Genomic DNA, 7,632 nt, shown 5'->3' on the forward strand with positions numbered 1-7,632 from the left:
TAAAGCATCAGTATGTAACTACTTTAAAGCATCAGTATGTAGGATGACTTTAAAGCATCAGTATGTAACTACTTTAAAGCATCAGTATGTAGGACCACTTTAAAGCATCAGTATGTAGGACTACTTTAAAGCATCAGTATGTAGGACTACTTTAAAGCATCAGTATGTAGGACTACTTTAAAGCATCAGTATGTAGGACTACTTTAAAGCACCAGTATGTAGGACTACTTTAAAACATCAGTATGTAGGACTACTTTAAAACATCAGTATGTAGGACTACTTTAAAGCATCAGTATGTAGGGCGACTTTAAAACATCAGTATGTAGGACCACTTTAAAACATCAGTATGTAGGACTATTTTAAAGCATCAGTATGTAGGGCGACTTTAAAACATCAGTATGTAACTACTTTAAAGCATCAGTGTGTAGGGCGACTTTAAAACATCAGTATGTAGGACCACTTTAAAGCATCAGTATGTAGGACTACTTTAAAACATCAGTATGTAGGACTACTTTAAAACATCAGTATGTAACTACTTGAAAGCATCAGTATGTAACTACTTTAAAGCATCAGTATGTAACTACTTTAAAGCATCAGTATCTAGGACCACGTTAAAGCATCAGTATGTAGGACCACTTTAAAGCATCAGTATGTAGGACTACTTTAAAACATCAGTATGTAGGACCACTTTAAAGCATCAGTATGTAGGACCACTTTAAAGCATCAGTATGTAGGACCACTTTAAAGCATCAGTATGTAGGACTACTTTAAAACATCAGTATGTAGGACCACTTTAAAGCATCAGTATGTAACTACTTTAAAGCATCACTATGTAGGACTACTTTAAAACATCAGTATGTAGGACCACTTTAAAGCATCAGTATGTAACTACTTTAAAACATCAGTATGCAGGACTACTTTAAAGCATCAGTATGTAGGACCACTTTAAAGCACCAGTATGTAGGACTACTTTAAAGCATCAGTATGTAGGATTACTTTAAAGCATCAGTATGTAACTACTTTAAAGCATCACTATGTAGGACTACTTTAAAGCATCAGTATGTAGGATTACTTTAAAGCATCAGTATGTAACTACTTTAAAACATCAGTATGTAGGAGTACTTTAAAGCATCAGTATGTAGGACCACTTTAAAGCATCAGTATGTAGGACTACTTTAAAGCATCAGTATGTAGGACCACTTTAAAGCATCAGTATGTAGGACTACTTTAAAACATCAGTATGTAGGACTACTTTAAAGCATCAGTATGTAACTACTTTAAAACATCAGTATGTAGGACCACTTTAAAGCATCAGTATGTAGGACTACTTTAAAGCATCAGTATGTAACTACTTTAAAACATCAGTATGTAGGACTACTTTAAAGCATCAGTATGTAGGACCACTTTAAAGCATCAGTATGTAGGACCACTTTAAAGCATCAGTATGTAGGACTACTTTAAAGCATCAGTATGTAGGACCACTTTAAAACATCAGTATGTAACTACTTTAAAGCATCAGTATGTAGGATCACTTTAAAGCATCAGTATGTAACTACTTTAAAGCATCAGTATGTAGGACCACTTTAAAGCATCAGTATGTAGGACCACTTTAAAGCATCAGTATGTAGGACTACTTTAAAGCATCAGTATGTAGGACCACTTTAAAACATCAGTATGTAGGACTACTTTAAAGCATCAGTATGTAGGACCACTTTAAAGTATCAGTATGTAACTACTTTAAAGCATCAGTATGTAGGATCACTTTAAAGCATCAGTATGTAACTACTTTAAAGCATCAGTATGTAGGACCACTTTAAATCATCAGTATGTAACTACTTTAAAGCATCAGTATGTAACTACTTTAAAGCATCAGTATGTAGGACCACTTTAAATCATCAGTATGTAACTACTTTAAAGCATCAGTATGTAACTACTTTAAAGCATCAGTATGTAGGATGACTTTAAAGCATCAGTATGTAACTACTTTAAAGCATCAGTATGTAGGACCACTTTAAAGCATCAGTATGTAGGACTACTTTAAAGCATCAGTATGTAGGACTACTTTAAAGCATCAGTATGTAGGACTACTTTAAAGCATCAGTATGTAGGACTACTTTAAAGCACCAGTATGTAGGACTACTTTAAAACATCAGTATGTAGGACTACTTTAAAACATCAGTATGTAGGACTACTTTAAAGCATCAGTATGTAGGGCGACTTTAAAACATCAGTATGTAGGACCACTTTAAAACATCAGTATGTAGGACTATTTTAAAGCATCAGTATGTAGGGCGACTTTAAAACATCAGTATGTAACTACTTTAAAGCATCAGTGTGTAGGGCGACTTTAAAACATCAGTATGTAGGACCACTTTAAAGCATCAGTATGTAGGACTACTTTAAAACATCAGTATGCAGGACTACTTTAAAACATCAGTATGTAACTACTTTAAAGCATCAGTATGTAACTACTTTAAAGCATCAGTATGTAACTACTTTAAAGCATCAGTATCTAGGACCACGTTAAAGCATCAGTATGTAGGACCACTTTAAAGCATCAGTATGTAGGACCACTTTAAAGCATCAGTATGTAGGACTACTTTAAAACATCAGTATGTAGGACCACTTTAAATCATCAGTATGTAGGACCACTTTAAAGCATCAGTATGTAGGACCACTTTAAAGCATCAGTATGTAGGACTACTTTAAAACATCAGTATGTAGGACCACTTTAAAGCATCAGTATGTAGGACCACTTTAAAGCATCAGTATGTAGGACTACTTTAAAACATCAGTATGCAGGACTACTTTAAAACATCAGTATGTGGCATTAAACTGTGGAATTCAGAATGATTTAAAGAGGGTTGTATGGGTTATATGCAGGTGAATAAGCAGGTATATTCATCCAGATGATATTGTTGTCATGGTAACACATCAACTTCCTCAGTCTCTAAAAATCCACGTTCATGTCCTCGATGACATAATCCAACATTCTATGATGGGAGTCAAACTAACAGGGCAATGTGTGTGTGTGTGTAGTGTGTGTGTGTCTGTGTGTGTGTGTGTTTGTGTGTGTGTGTGTGTGTAGTATGTGTGTGTGTAGTGTTTGTGTGTCTGTGTGTGTGTATGTGTGTGTGTGTGTGTGTGTGTGTGTAGTGTGTGTGTGTGTGTAGTGTGTGTGTGTTCGTGTAGTGTGTGTAGTGTGTGTGTGTGTGTGTGTGTAGTGTGTGTGTGTGTGTGTGTGTGTAGTGTGTGTGTGTGTGTGCGTGTTTCTGTATAGTGTGTGTAGTGTGTGTGTGTGTGTGTGTGCGTGTGTGTGTGTGTGTGTGTGTGTGTGTGTGTGTGTGTGTGTGTGTGTGTGTGTGTGTGTGTGTGTGTGTGTGTGTGTGTGTAATGAAACAGTCCATTACTCTCCCCTCCAGCAGAGTTGAGCCCCTGGAGACAAAGACACCTCACTCTTAAAACCTTTACTGTCCGACTCGCTCACTAAACCGTTTATACGTTGCCATGGCAGCGTGTTTATGTCTTCAGAATGCAGCAGTGCTCATAGTTTGCCTCTAGGCGACAAGTTCAAATCACGTACGCTGTAAGACAAGTCTAGTCCTCGTCTTATTGGTTCTGGAGCAGTCTGTGACCTTGACCTTGTCTTGTGGTCATGGCAACAGCTACTATTACCTACCCTCATTAGACCCCAGGACACTATAAAAGAAGGAAGGGTCATCGCGTCAGAATACCAAGGAAACTATAAAAGAAGGAAGGGGCGTCACGTCAGAATACCAGCGTTCTATAACAAGGAAACTATAAAAGAAGGAAGGGTCATCAGGTCAGAATACCAGCATTCTATAACAAGGAAACTATAAAAGAAGGAAGGGTCATCAGGTCAGAATACCAGCATTCTATGCTGGAATCTTCTGATTACCAGACGACCGCTCTACCTCCCGAGCCACTGTCTAACCCTAACCTTCAGATTACCAGACGACCGCACGCTCTACCTCCTGAGACACTGTCTAACCTTAACCTTCTGATTACCAGACGACCTCTCTACCTCCTGAGCCACTGTCTAACCTTAACCTTCTGATTACCAGACGACCTCTCTACCTCCTGAGCCACTGTCTAACCCTGACCTTCAGATTACCAGACGACCTGCTCTACCTCCTGAGACACTGTCTAACCCTAACCTTCAGATTACCAGACGACCAGCTCTACCTCCTGAGCCACTGTCTAACCCTGACCTTCTGATTACCAGACGACCGCTCTACCTCCTGAGCCACTGTCTAACCCTAACCTTCAGATTACCAGACGACCTGCTCTACCTCCTGAGCCACTGTCTAACCCTAACCTTCTGATTACCAGACGACCGCTCTACCTCCTGAGCCACTGTCTAACCCTAACCTTCAGATTACCAGACGACCTGCTCTACCTCCTGAGACACTGTCTAACCCTAACCTTCAGATTACCAGACGACCGCTCTACCTCCTGAGACACTGTCTAACCCTAACCTTCAGATTACCAGACGACCTCTCTACCTCCTGAGCCACTGTCTAACCCTAACCTTCTGATTACCAGACGACCTCTCTACCTCCTGAGCCACTGTCTAACCCTGACCTTCAGATTACCAGACGACCTGCTCTACCTCCTGAGACACTGTCTAACTCTAACCTTCTGATTACCAGACGACCGCTCTACCTCCTGAGACACTGTCTAACCCTAACCTTCAGATTACCAGACGACCGCTCTACCTCCTGAGCCACTGTCTAACCCTAACCTTCTGATTACCAGACGACCTGCTCTACCTCCTGAGCCACTGTCTAACCCAGGGGTGGGCAATTATTTTCCCCAGGGGGCCGAATGAGCAACTGAAAATATGTTGGGGGGCCGGGCCAAAATTCCAAACTCAATTATGCATAATATACATTTTATTTCTATATAAAAAGCAGTAAATGGCATTGTTTTGACCCCTGGTAAGAGTCTATGTTATTATTTGGCAATTAAAAAGTGAGGTTAGCTTTCAAAAATAGAATTTATTCAAATAGAATTTATTTCCAAAATGATAAACAAAATGTGAAACATTAATAACAAAGGGCATTTTGAGTTTCATATACTATTGAAACAAGGATTTTCTTAGCTTTCTAAAGATATCACATCATCTTATAGCAAAAATAAACAAGACATGGCACTGAACTGTGTAAAGAAAAGTGTACCAGTTTTGTAGCCTTTTTTACTTTACATGCCTATATTAAACATTTAATGTTTTCAGAACTGTGCAAAAAAAAGAAAAAAAATATCAAATGTCCCATTTCACTTGTTATATTTCCACATTTTAGTGTTCTTCAGTTCTTTTTTTTTCATTCAGTGTGAGAAATCTAGTCTCTGTTGAGCTTTAACAAGTCCATCAAAGTCAGGTTGCATGTCTGAGGTGGAGATGCGAAGCACAGCTGCCAGATGTTCATCAGTGAGAGAGGATCTGTACCTGGACTTGGTAAACATCATGACTGAGAATGTCTGTTCACATATGTAGGTGGATCCAAAGAGAACCAACATCTTCTGAGCATGTCTCCTAAGCATATATTGTGCGTGTGAACGTTGACATGAAAAGAAAAAAGTAAAAAAAAAAAAAAAAAAAAATATTAAATAAAAAATTTTTTTTTATTTTTTTTTATTTTTTTTATTATCATGTAATCTTTCGCGGGCCGGTCAGAATCATCCCGCGGGCCGGATACGGCCCGCGGGCCGTACAATGCCCAGGTCTGGTCTAACCCTAACCTTCAGATTACCAGACGACCGCTCTACCTCCTGAGCCACTGTGTCACCCTAACCTTCAGATTACCAGACGACCGCTCTACCTCCTGAGCCACTGTCTAACCCTAACCTTCAGATTACCAGACGACCAGCTCTACCTCCTGAGCCACTGTCTAACCCTAACCTTCAGATTACCAGACGACCGCTCTACCTCCTGAGCCACTGTGTCACCCTAACCTTCAGATTACCAGACGACCGCTCTACCTCCTGAGCCACTGTGTCACCCTAACCTTCAGATTACCAGACGACCGCTCTACCTCCTGAGCCACTGTCTAACCCTAACCTTCAGATTACCAGACGACCTGCTCTACCTCCTGAGACACTGTCTAACCCTGACCTTCAGATTACCAGACGACCAGCTCTACCTCCTGAGCCACTGTCTAGTTGGCTGGTAAACTGGTGGGCTGTACTGGTGGGCTGTACTGGTGGCCTGTACTGGTGGGCTGTACTGGTGGGCTGTACTGGTGGGCTGTACTGGTGGGCTGTACTGGTGGGCTGTACTGGTGGGCTGTACTGGTGGGCTGTACTGGTGGACTGTACTGGTGGGCTGTACTGGTGGCCTGTACTGGTGGGCTGTACTGGTGGCCTGTACTGGTGGGCTGTACTGGTGGGCTGCACTGGTGGGCTGTACTGATGGGCTGTACTGGTGGGCTGTACTGGTGGGCTGTACTGGTGGGCTGTACTGGTGGGCTGTACTGGTGGGCTGTACTGGTGGCCTGTACTGGTGGGCTGTACTGGTGGGCTGTACTGGTGGGCTGTACTGGTGGCCTGTACTGGTGGGCTGTACTGGTGGCCTGTACTGGTGGGCTGTACTGGTGGGCTGTACTGGTGGCCTGTACTGGTGGGCTGTACTGGTGGCCTGTACTGGTGGGCTGTACTGGTGGGCTGTACTGGTGGGCTGTACTGGTGGGCTGTACTGGTGGGCTGTACTGGTGGGCTGTACTGGTGGCCTGTACTGGTGGGCTGTACTGGTGGCCTATGGTGGTGTACTGGCGTTTGAACCGGCAGCCCCTGCTCTGCTACAAGGTGGCCTCACCTCGCTGCCAACCCGCCAGATTAGAAGTGACTTCTTGATACCCAGCGGGCAGCAGGCGACCCCCCCCCCCCCCCCAGGGTAAAGCACCCCCCCCCCCCACCCCACCCAGGGGTGAAGCACCCACTCTCCACTTCCTCTAGCGTTTGAAGAACACTTTGAAGCCCCACTTTGAAGTCTGTAATTCCGGTGCGCGGTGCCTTCCACCGCACTGAGCAGGCCGGCCAATCACAGCTTTATATTCTCTGAGGCTGACCTTTAGGCCGCAGGACAAACATTCCACTGTTTTCTGATCGGAATATCATCGGACCCCCACCCCTCCAGTAATCCCACCAGCATTCCTCTGGCCTTCCTTCTTCCTGCTGCCCCCACCCCCCCCCCCCACCCCCGCCCGCCCCCGCCCACCCGCGCCCCCGCAGCAAACACAACCCTCGTGATATGGCTGGTACCCAGGGAGAGACCCTGTCCTCCTCTCCTGTCCTCCTCTCCTCCCCCCAGTCCTCCTCCCTCCTGTCTCCCCTCCTCCCTCCTCCCCTCCCCCCGTCTTCCCCCCCCTGTCCTCCTCTCCTCCCCCCGCTGTCCTCCCCCCTGTCCTCCTCTCCCCCCCTGTCCTCCCCTCCTGTCCTCCTCTCCTCCCCCGCTGTCCTCCCTCCTGTTCTCCTCTCCCCCCCCTGTCCTCCTCTCCTGTCCTCCTCTCCTCCCCTCCTGTCCTCCTCTCCCCCCCCTGTCCTCCCCTCCTGTCCTCCTCTCCTCCCCCCGCTGTCCTCCCCTCCTGTCCTCCTCTCCCCCCCAGTCCTCCC

Source organism: Notolepis coatsorum, assembly GCF_963971535.1.
Source record: "Notolepis coatsorum genome assembly, chromosome: 1".
Taxonomy (NCBI): domain Eukaryota; kingdom Metazoa; phylum Chordata; class Actinopteri; order Aulopiformes; family Paralepididae; genus Notolepis; species Notolepis coatsorum.